This window comes from Carlito syrichta, unplaced genomic scaffold, assembly GCF_000164805.1.
Source record: "Carlito syrichta isolate Samal-C Ts95f unplaced genomic scaffold, Tarsius_syrichta-2.0.1 Scaffold310741, whole genome shotgun sequence".
NCBI classification, from domain to species: domain Eukaryota; kingdom Metazoa; phylum Chordata; class Mammalia; order Primates; family Tarsiidae; genus Carlito; species Carlito syrichta.
This window is the reverse complement of record NW_007254837.1, coordinates 490,334-502,702: the sequence shown is the minus strand read 5'-3', so window position 1 is coordinate 502,702 and position 12,369 is coordinate 490,334.

Genomic DNA, 12,369 nt, shown 5'->3' with positions numbered 1-12,369 from the left:
GCATAACCTCCTGGACTACTTACTCCAAAGTATTCTGTTTCCTTTTCTTCTTCTGGGATACCAATCTGGTATAAGTTTGGCCTCTTAATATAATTGCACATCTCTTTGAGGCTTTGTTCTTTCTTTCTGAGTTTTTTTTCTATGTTTTTAAAGATCGGGTTAATTCCATGTTTTGGTCTTCAAGCTCTGAGATTCTTTCTTCTGCTTGATTAATTTGGCTTTCCATGATTGTCATCTTGTTATTTATTTCCTGGATGAAGTTTTTATGACCAAAATATCTGTTACAAGTTCTATCAGTGTTGCATCTTGTCTTTCTTGAGTCTTAGTCACTCTTTCCATCCATTCCCTAATCCCTGTTATATTCTGGGGCCAATCATTGGTGACTTCCATTGTTGGGCTCTGAGGTCTAATTTTGCAGGTGTTGTCTCTTTGAGGTACATTGGAAATTACCTGTGTTTTTCCATTTATTTTTCCTCATTTGTGATAGATCTCTTTCTTTTCTTGTTAGTTCCATTATTCAGTGGTAGTGGGAGGGGCTTTGACTTCTGATGTTTGCTCAGTCCTCTATTCTTCCCTGATTAAGACTCTGAATTTGTTCTATATGGAAACAAGGCAAAGGTGGACAACTTTGCTGTCTCTTGTAGATTTGAGAGTCAAATAAGGTGGATTGAGGGAGCTATGATTCAAACACTACTTGCAAATCACAATGTTCACTGACTGGGGTATGGGGGTATGGGTTCTCTGAGATCCACTCCCCACCACCACTCTATATGATGATGCAATGGGTACATGTGTATACCTCCTGAGTTCAAGACAGCATAACAGCAGTGAGAAGAGATTAAAGTAGAACAACATAAGAAGGATACAAAAGTAAAGAACAAAACAAACAAACAAACAAACAAACTCTAGAAAAACCAAAGCAGAAATCAAAGTCAAAAAACAATAAAACACAAACAGATACACATAAAAAAACAGTAAAACAAAACAAATACCCTCCAAAAAAACCAAAAAACAGGAAAACTAAACACACACACACACACACATATACACACACACAACACAAAACAAAAGGCAATGAAAAAAGGGGGAATACAAATTGAACCCTCACACATATATTCACACTCACACACTAAATTACAAAAACAATAACAAAATAAATGGAAAGATGAACACTCATTCATGTACACACATAACCAGAAACCAAAACATGAAAAAAGAAAGAAAATTAAGAAGAAAAACAGAAAAAGAGTAAAACAAAAGGGGGGGAATGGAACTCGAACCCTCACATACTCATTCATGCACAAAGAAAAAAAAGAAAAACAATGTTGGCACTAAGCACCCTCTTGTGACAGATTCTGTAATTGTTTCTCTTAACTGCTCATAGATAAGCCCCTCTTCTGTCTTCTGTGGAGGTGTGACCTCATTCACAATCTCCCCAGTGCCCTGGCCCCAAGAAGAAGGAAGGGGTAGTGAGGATGGATGGGGCTTCAGTCCTCCCTTCTCACTCTCATATGGTCAGGGGAATCCCCTCCAGTGTTGAGGTGCAGGGTAGTCTCCTCCCCAGGAGCTGGCAGGGGGGTGCCCCAGCCAGATTTATCCTGGGGTAGAGTTCTTTTATAAAGGCTGATGTCTAGTCTCCATTTGGGTTTGTCCCTCTCATTGGTGCCCCAGAAAGTGGTTCTGATGTTCAGAGGATTTCTGGAGAGAGGGGTTGGGTCAGCCCTAGACTCACCTTGATCTCTTCAAGGGTCTCCCTCATACTCTTCTGGAGGTACTCTGTCCCACGTCTGAATCTTGCTAGGGGGCGGGGCCTCTGAGATTCAGCACTTGCCCTGTCCCTCTGGAGTTTATGCTTTTGGGATATTCTCTCTGGATCACAATCAACCCCTGAGTAGTTAAATCTGCAGGTCACTGAGATTAGGTCTGTTGTTCCGTGGTGAGCAAGCTGGAGCACTTGCCTGCCCTGTTTTAAGATGGTGGGCAGGGTGCCTTTTTTGTCTTCTCCAGTGGGGTTCTGCCTCTGGCTCCCTCACTGTGCTCCTGCCACAGCTCTTGCTGCCAGTATCTGGCTGGACACTGTGGTGGTGAGGCAGAACTTGGAGTTGACAGTCACTCTCAGCAGCTTCTTCCTGGGAAGGGCATTGCTGTTTTTAATAAATAGTGCTTGGCTTCTGTGCTCTAGGAAGCACTAGGGACCAAACAGAGCAGCTGCAGCACCACTCGTTTCACCAGGAAAACCCTAGCCACTTACTCCCGCATCCCTGTTCAGTCAGTGTATCGGTGTATAAGTAAGCCCACTTACTTGTAGACACATAGGCAAAATTGCCCATACACTCCCTTACTCACACAGGGAGTTGCATAGTCTGACTGGCTCTGCTGCCATCTTCCCTCCTCTCCAAGGCCACTTTCAAGGTGACAGTATGGAGAAAGGAGAAACTATCTAAAATACTCCTAATGTGGAGTCTCAATGAAAAATCATTCTTCATTGCCCTTCTTTTTCCATAGAACTAAAGATATCTGAAAAAAAGCAATATGACTGACATGACATATTGTACATTTGATGTAGACAGGTTCTATGACACTATAAAATATATGAGACCTTTCATAGCATGCTATTTTTCTTTCATTCTTTATTCCCTGGCAGTCATATACACTGTGAATGTCCAGAGTCAGGTTATAAGGGAAAAATATTGACTTTCAGGCTGAGACTAAACTACTATGGTTACAATCTCGATACGACATCTTTCACATACAGAAGCTATAATATGGCACTATTTAAATTTGATTCAGTTGCATGCATCACTTTGGCATTTTGTTTTATACCCATAGGGTAATAAGCCCAAGATAGGCAGTCAAAACAGAAGGGTATTTGTGTCCAGATGGCATCATTTTTTTATTTTCATTTTTTTCCCCTCAAGTAGCAGCTTACTTTTAACAATATAAAAAGTCTGATACTTTGGTACTTTTACCAAATTTCACTATAACAACTGGCTAACAAAAGTAGGAAACATTCAATCCTTTATTCAGTTTCATCCAGTTAAAAGTTATTGCACAACTGTGTTGTAGCAGCTGCTAGAGCAGATATTGAATCTGGACAAGCTTCATTTACAAATGGCAGACTGACTGCTTCTTTTTTTTGTAACATTTCCTGTTGAAAGACATTTAGATTTATCTAAAATTCTAATTTCATAAACTGCATTGCTCCAACATTGATCATATTGGCAAATGTATTCCTCTTTAATTATTATTTACTTAGAAAATGCTTATCCAGTTTATATATCATGCTTCCTCTTTTACCTTTTCCTTTCCTTTTATTTTATTTTATTTTTTGGAATTCAGTGCAAAAGGGAGATAAACCCACTCCTCAATTCATGGCATTCTATCCATACCAATTATATTTCCTAGTTTGTCTATAATCTCCAACTCTTTTTTCTCTCTACCTAATAAATACTCTTATTTATTACATGTTGTTCATAAAATGTAGAGTAGTTTTTCTGCAAACATGTTTTAATTGTATACAAATTTTATTTTTATACTTTTAATTTAGTTATGCTTTAGGCATAATAAATGATTGCTCTTAATGTTATATAAATACTGCAAAAAACATTAACATTGTCTTATTTATATATTCCCCTTTAATGGGCCCCTGATTGTTTCTCACAATTTGCTAAATATTTTGGTATATAAATGATGCTAAATATTTTGGTATATCCACCCCATTTTTTCCATTCCTATCTACATAGTGGAGTTATTGATAAATCATGAGAAATACATATTTTTTGTCTTACCTAACACTGCCTAGTGTACAGTTTTGATTCCTAGCAACAGTACTTGAGGACTTGTACATTATCACCCCTCCATGACATTTGATATAATTCTTTTTCTTTCTAATCCCTGTTGAATGTAGAGATGTAAAGCATTATCACATTGTTTTAATTCACTATTTTTTGACCATTTGAGAGGTAGTATACCTAATCATATTTCTCACTAACCATTTTGACTTTCCTTGTGTATATTACTTTTTTTAATCACTTACATGTCATTCTGTTAGATTTTCTATCTTTATCTACTGATTTGTAGGAGTTTTGTATATATTTCAGATACCTTTTCTTTGCTTGTTTTGAAATCATAAATACTTTTCCCACTTGTCAATCCCTGTTAACCTTGCCCATGGTGTTCATTGACAAATAGCTTAAAATTCATATAGTCAAACTTACCATATAAAATATATATTTATTCTGAGTCTTGTTTAAGAATTTCTTGCTCACCCCAATGTAACCAAAATATTCTCCTACATTTCTTTCACTGCTCTAAACTTCCATTTTTAAGTTTGTTTTTATATCCATTTGATGTTCATCACTTTATATGGTAAACTGTACACATATAATAATAATTTTTAAAATAGTGAGCCATTTTTCTATCTCTATCTTATAAATATCAAGCCCTTTTCACCTTTATTTGTCATATATGATATTACAGTGTTACATGCTTTTGATAGTAAGATAAATTCTCTCTTGATTTTTTCTTTTATTCAAACTGGTCTTACCTATTTGTAGGTTTTATACCTTAATATCCATTTTAGGGGCTGGGCATGGTGGCGAAAGCCTGTAATCTCAGCACTTTGGAAGACCAAGTCGAGAGGTTTGCCTGAGCTCAAGGGGTTGAGACCAGCCTGGCAACTGGATGAGACCTCATCTCTACAGTAAATCAAAAAATAAGCCAGGTGTGATGTTGTGTCCCTGTAGTTCCAGCTACTTGGAAGACTGAGGCTGAAGGATTGTCTGAGCCCAGCAGGTCGACGCTGCAGTAGCTTTGAGTATGATACTGCACTCCTGCCTGTCCAGCTTGGGCAACAGAGTGAGACTCCAACTCAAAAAAAAAAAAAAAGGTATATATACACACACACACACACACAAACACACACACACATACATTTTAGAATTGCATTGAGTTTCTCAAAAACATGGTCCCCCCTCCCAATTTCCTTCTATTTGATGTAAGAAAAGCACTCTTTCATTCATTAGTGCTAACTAATGAATACCAAGGAATGACAGAATTAGAAATTCACACTTTTGCAATTAAGAAAGAATTATCAAATAGATCCTGAAAAACTGATGCTTGCTCACAAGGGCAAGAAAAGTCTGATTTCTAACTATAGCAATCATCAAACTAGGTGCCAGAACTCACTAGTGGAAGTATGAGAAGTAGCAGGATGCTTCCATAGTCTCAAAATATCTTTCTGCAAATTACTCATCAATTATAATGAGTAAAATAATACAAATAACTTCATGATTATGAAAACCTGCCAATGGCAAAACCAAATGACAAAAGCATTATCAGTCTAGGACTAATAGTACGTACAACATGCAAAGGTTCACTGAGAAAAACTCCACCTCACTTTGAAAGTGCCAAATGTATGTCATTCGACAAATCATGAGAAAACCTAGACAAACACAAGTAAAAAGATAGATTAAAAAATAAATAGCACATGCCCTTAAATAATACCAGTGTCATGAAATATAAATAAAATCTCTGGAAATGTTCCAGATTAAAGAATAATAAAAATAAATGGCAATTTATAATAACCAATTATTTTAGATTTGGAGGGAGAATAGCAATGAAGGGCAATGTTAGAAGAAGAGAAAAATCTAAATGAAAGTCTATAGATTAATTAATAATTTTGTTTCACTACTGGTTTTCTGATTCAGATAATGTTATTGCAGTTATTGAAGACACTACCTTGTTTTTTTGAAATCACACTAATCTATTTTGGAAAAAAAGAGCATCATGTTTTCAATTCACTATTAAGTGGTTGAGAAAAAAATGTATGAGTATGCATGAATACAAAAGAACACACACATGTGTGCATATACACATGTATATATCTATGATAAAATAACAAAAGCCTTATCTGTCTAGGACTAATAGCACGTACATCACAAAAAGATTCACTAAGGAAAATCTCCAACTCACTTTTAAGGTGCCAAAAGTATTTAACCTCACAAATCATGAGAAAACCTAGAAAAACCCAAATAGAGGGATAGATTAAAAAATAAATAGCCCATACATACAGAGAGAGAGAGAGAGAGAGAGAGAGAGAGAGAGAGAGAGAGAGAGAGAGAGGAGAAGGAGAAAGAGACAAAGCAAAGGCACAAATCTGGCTACAAGGACCTGGGATACTCTGCACTTTTATGAGTTTTCTGAAAGTCTGAAATTATGTCCCATTATTTCAATAACATAAATTTTGAATTACTAATGAACTGTTGTAGTTAACATATAAATGAAAGCTTACTTATAATTTTTTCATAAATGACATGAAATTCAGGTTGCTAAAGCTAGATGTCAAGATTTTTTGGCTTAATTCAATGCTAACCGAGGGTGTGTGTTTGATGGGGTGGGGGGCGTGGGTCATTTCAATGCAAATCTTGAAAACATTAATAGTGGAGGACAGTTTCACCATTGTTATTAGTAATTTCATACTACTACTGATTTAAAATTACTGTACAATGTGTTAATTGCGAAGCATGTGAAAAAACTCGCACCATATAATGCATTGATGTGTATGATTCAAGATACTTTTTTTCTTGCTTTTTGTAGATTTTACTTACATGTAAAATGAATCATTAATAAAGGCTGAAGGCAGAAAATTAATTTTTCATTCTTTTCTAAAATTAAAATAGTATATGATATTCTTTTTTTAACTGACTTGCAGAAAATGTAGTGCACAACAAAGAATAGTTTAATGCATGAACAAACTTTGTTTTTATATCAATAACTGCCACTAGATTCCTTGAAATAAAAAATGGATGGATGAATTTTGCTCCCTGTCCTTAAAATGCTTAATGTGTATTGGATAAGAGTAATAGTCACTAATGCTTGCCCATAAGGACAAGAAGAGTCTGATTTTTAATGTTTGCAATGGTTAAACCAATATATACGTAGAGCCAGCCTCACTTAACAAGCTCTTGGTGTGTGTGTTTTTTTTTTATTTTTTGGACACTGTGTTGGCTGCTAGAAAATGCAACACCACTTACAAATATAATATGCGGTTGTAGTAGTAATGAGACTTTCACATATATTTTAATTTATTCAAATAACAGAAAAGTAGAATTATATAATTTTACAGATAGTTAAATTTGGGAGAAATTAAGTAATTTTCCCAAAGTCACTTTTAAAAAAAGTATTTAAATTGAATTTTTTTTTTCTTTTTGAGTTGGAGTCTCACTCTGTCGCCCAGACTGGAGTGCAGTGGCCGCTCCCGGCCACTGCAGCCTCGACCTGCTGGGCTCTGCGATCCTTCAACCTCAGCCTTCGGAGTAGCTGGAATAACAGGCATGCGCAACCACGACTGGCTGATTTTTTAATTTATTATAGAGATGAGGTCTTGCTGCCCAGGTGGGTCTCGAACCCGCGGGCTCAGACAATCCACTCATCTCAGCCTCCCAAAGGCACGAGATTACAGGTTGAGCCACCAAGCCTAGCCTGAATTTCAAATATGGCTCTATTTCTCAATGTTTCTTTTTATTTAATGATTCAATATTTGCATTGATTATGTATATATCTTTTTCAAGAATATATATGAGTATATTTCAGTAAAATGTCTTTTAATTACATAATTGCAATTCACATGTTCTAATGGCATACAGGATGAAAATTAATGGGTATCATGCAGCTGTTTTTTTGATTGCTTTTGTTTTTTTTTTTAAAGAGGATATTTAGAAGAGATTCAAACTAGAAGCCAGAGAAAAAGATACAGCCAGATATTTGGGAAATGACTGTGAATTTTTCACAAGTAGACTAGGCAGTCACTGGTGCTGACAATCGGAAGGAAGAAGTAGATTAATTTATTAGTACATTTAGAGTTATTCAGTCCCAAGACCTTAGTTCTCCATACAGAGACTTCAGCCTGACAATATGAGACTTCTTATTATATTTAGTAAATTCTTGGAGAGACATTGTGCATAAGAGTTAAAGAAAATAGGATGGTGACCACATGCCAAAAGAGACTTTGCACTATAAGACAGGGTGTTCTTTGAAGGAGCATTCCAATTAATCAGTGAATACTCAGAGACAACATGTTTCTTATGATGGTATGTAAACAAATACTTCCTAGACCTCAGTACTTGTTTCATGGCTTTCTGGAGCTCATGGTTTATTTTGATTTTCTGGACATGGTGTTGGCTACTAGAAAATGCAGCACCATATTTTTTATGGGATAAATTCAAGTGCCCCAAAACTACATGGAACACAATGGTAGTCAACAAATGTAGATATATTAACCTGATTCAGGAAGGGAAATAAAACACAATGGAAAATGGTGGGAGTCAATGAAAGGGTCCTTTGGAATAAGATTGTCACTACATTGAGGACTGTGCTGTCCTTTTTGATAAGGGATAAGAGAACAGGGACATCTCTTCTGGACTGAGTGATGTCTGAAAATAGATGCATATATAAACATGTGTATATATACATTTTTCTTAAGATACCAACTTTTAAAATTAAATACAGTACAATTATAAAAATTAGGAAACTGATATATATAGTGGCATTATACAGTATACAAACCTATTTGTGTTTCATCAGTTGTTTCAAGAATGCCCTTTATTAAAAAAAGCAAAAGCAAAATTGGCTATGGGATCCAATCCAATCCAATCCAATCTGGATCACTTAACTGCCATGTCACCCTGTATCCTCTCAATCTCTAACATTTCCTTAGTCTATTTTGTTTTATGACTTTGACATTTTTGAAGCATAAATATTAGTTATTTTGTACAAGTTTCCTGAATTTGAATATCTCTGCTTTTTCAGATGATTAGATAGAGGTGTAATGTTTTGCTCAGGAGCACCACAAATTCATTTTGTGCGCTTCCTAGTGCATTCCAACTGAAGGCACAGGATGGTAGTTTATTCCTTTAATGAGGTGGCTAACTTTTTTCATTAGTTAAGGTAGCATCTCTCTACTGTAATGTTATTATTCTTGTAATTTATAAATATTTTATACAGAAGATGTTTGCGAATATGGAAATATTTTTCACAAATACTATTATTATTAACCAATTAATGATTCTTTTTTTACCAAGTATGTTAAGAAAAGTAATGATTTTTGAACACCATCATTCCTTCTGAATTTATTGGTTAGCATTCTTCTATAAATACATCTTTTTTTCTCCTCTAGTGCTTAATTGATTGACTAATTACTTATTAAATAATTAATTAAGTGATTACATAGTGTTTGCAGGATTTGAAAGATCACTGAGCAATCAATGAGTGAAAGGACAAATCAGGTAAGCAAAGTATTAAATAAGTAATTAATTTATATTTTACAGAAAAATTTGTTTCTATTTTATTAAATTGGTTAAGATCCCTTACTATTAATATTTATTTTGATAATGAAAATGTCCCACATCTCATTCCTGTGTCTTTCCAAAATTCATCCATTTCATTTTTTGAAGATGAACTTACTTTCTGATTTTTGTTGTGCTGTAACTCTGTAGAAGTGATGCTCAGAAGTAAGGGATTTTTTACATTCTGTAATTTTCCAGCAAATCTTAGTTCTTAGTGGGGCCAGGATCACAATCCCAGGTTTGATTTTCATAAGAGTTTCAGGAAGTCTCACAGGGGAATGAAACTGGATAACTACCCTTCTTTCAAGTAGTTAAGAATCTGGTAAAAATCTTTGTTATGGAGAACACTGTAGGTTTCTTCCAAAATGCTTATTTTTTCCCCTTCCTGGACACTGGAAGATGTTTCCTGGATCTTCACAATGACAGCCTGATGATGTTCCTGGTTATAAAATCCTTAAAGTGTGAATGCTTCCCTAAAACTGAGCCCCAGGGTTCTTATTCTTGAGATGATCCACACACAGTCTTTGCCCAAAATTACAATTTAATTGTTCCTACCAGATTCTGACTACAGTACCTTCAGCTACAGGGAAACTTATTTAGCTTATGGTTCTTTGTATTTGGTTGTGATTCTCTGAATTAGCTCCTATCTCCATATCTTAGAGTGGTCATTTGGCTTGTGACCTCAATTATCTGATCAGTCTAAGAAAAAGTTGTTAATTTTCAGTTTGTTCAACTTTTTGTCTTGTTCTAAAGATATGAGTAATGACCTCCAAGTTCTTTATATTAGAACTGAAATCAGAAATACTTTAATATATTAAACTTATTAGGACTTTGTGTTATTTATTGTAAGTATTTTCTCCTTGCTTATAATTTCTCGGGTGGCTTTGCTCATAATACTTTGGCTGTGCAATTTTTTAAAAAATTAATCAAATTTATCAATGTTTGCTTTTATTCCTTCTGAATTGGGTGTCATAGTCAAAAAGTCTTTCTCTATAATAAAATTATACAAAAAAGTTACCATTTTTTAGTAGTATTTTACTTTTACAATTATGTCTCTTTTTTCCTCTCTCCATCTGAAATTCATCTTTAGGTAAGCTGTGAGGTATGAATCTTTTACCATTTTCAAAATGGCTATTTCTCTAACATCAGCACCACTTATTAAAAAGTTTAATTTCCCCAGATATTTGATATGTCACTTTCATCATATGTCAGATTTCCATATTTATTTTTTCACTTTATATCTTATTCCATTGGTGTTTGTCTATTCATGCATTGTCATACACTTTTAAATAAATGAATTAATATATAATATTTAATTTATTTAGAATACATAGTTAAATATATATCATACACCTATATATAATATACACAAATATGTATATGTAAAGATATTTTATATCTGGTAGCGCAATTGTCTTTGTAGACTTAGTGTTCAAAAACTTTCTGAAAAATTCTTACATGTCTATTTTTACAAGTTAATTTTAGTATCAGTTTGCTTAGCTACATAAAAATGTATATTGTCATTTTTGGTCTAATTTCATTAGATTTATAAATTAAATGAGAAAGAATTGTCTTCTTTGAGGTTGTGTCATCCTATCCAAGATCAAGAATTGTCTTTCCATTCATTCAAGTCTACTTTTGTGTCTTTAAAGTGTTCCTTATTAAAAGTGCTCTTCATGTAAATTTTACATATTTCTTGTTTATTTCTAAGTATCATATCTTCCTTGTTATTTTCATTATAAATGATATTTGAACTCCTCTTAATGACTGTACCTGCTTAGGGCAGATTTATTTTCTACAGATGGCCACACAGTAAATCTTCGCATGATTTGCATGCTGCTATTAGTCCTAGACTGGTAATGTTTTTACCATTTGGTTTTGTCACTGTCAGATTTTGTCACCATGGAGTTATTTGTATTAATATGTTCATTATAATTGATAAGTAATTTGTGGGAAAATATTTTAAGATAATCCTGTTACTTAAACTTTCACTAGTTTTTCCATGTATGTGATGATTCTTCCTTAACTTCCAAGTTGTGAATTTCTAATTCTGTCATTCCTTCATAAAAACTAGTTGACATTCTAATATATGAAGTAATATTTCCTTCTCTTGAGTGGAAGAAACCTTATGACATACAATATGATGCCAATGCTCCTCTATGGAGATGTGGAATTTGTGTTCCCTCCTCATGAATCCAGTTCCGCCCATGACTATGTCAGAAGTGATCTTATCTGTATTCAAAGATACAGGTTTTCCCCTAAGACTCTCTCACACACAACTTCAGAGGTCTGGACCACCATATAAGTTTAGTATTTCTGATTTCACCATGCTAGAGACCATAAAAACTGTTCATTTAGAGACTGAAAGAAAGAGAGAAAGAGGGGGAGGAGCCCTGGCTGTTTCAGTCCCCAGTGGTTTGTATCTGATATTAGTGGAACTGCCTGTATTATTTTCCTATTAAAAAATATGCTGAGCCGGGCTCGGTGGCTCAGCCTGTAATCCCGCGCCTTTGGGAGGCTGAGGTGAGTGGATTGCCTGAGTCCGCGGGTTCGAGACCCGCCTGGGCAGCGAGACCTCATCTCTACCATAAATCAAAAAATCAGCCGGGCGTGGTAGCGCATGCCTGCAATTCCGGCTACTCGGAAGGCTGAGGCGGAAGGATCGCCGGAGCCCAGCAGGTCGAGGCTGCGGTGGCCGGGAGCGGCCACTGCACTCCAGTCTGGGCGACAGAGTGAGACTCCAATCAAAAATAAATAAATAAATAAATAAATAAATAAATAAATAAATAAATAATAAATGCTGGTTTTAGGGACAAGCAAAGTAGGTAAAGATAAAGATGGAATTAGATATAGACAGAAAATATAAATGTATAATAGTATTAGTAATTACTTATGAATTCCTATTTTTGAAGAGTTATTTTTTCCCCTGAAATGGATGTTGAATATTGATAAATCTTTTTCAGCATGTTTGCTCCTTTTTTCTTACATATATTATTGCGATTTTTTTTTTTTTTTTTTTGAGTTG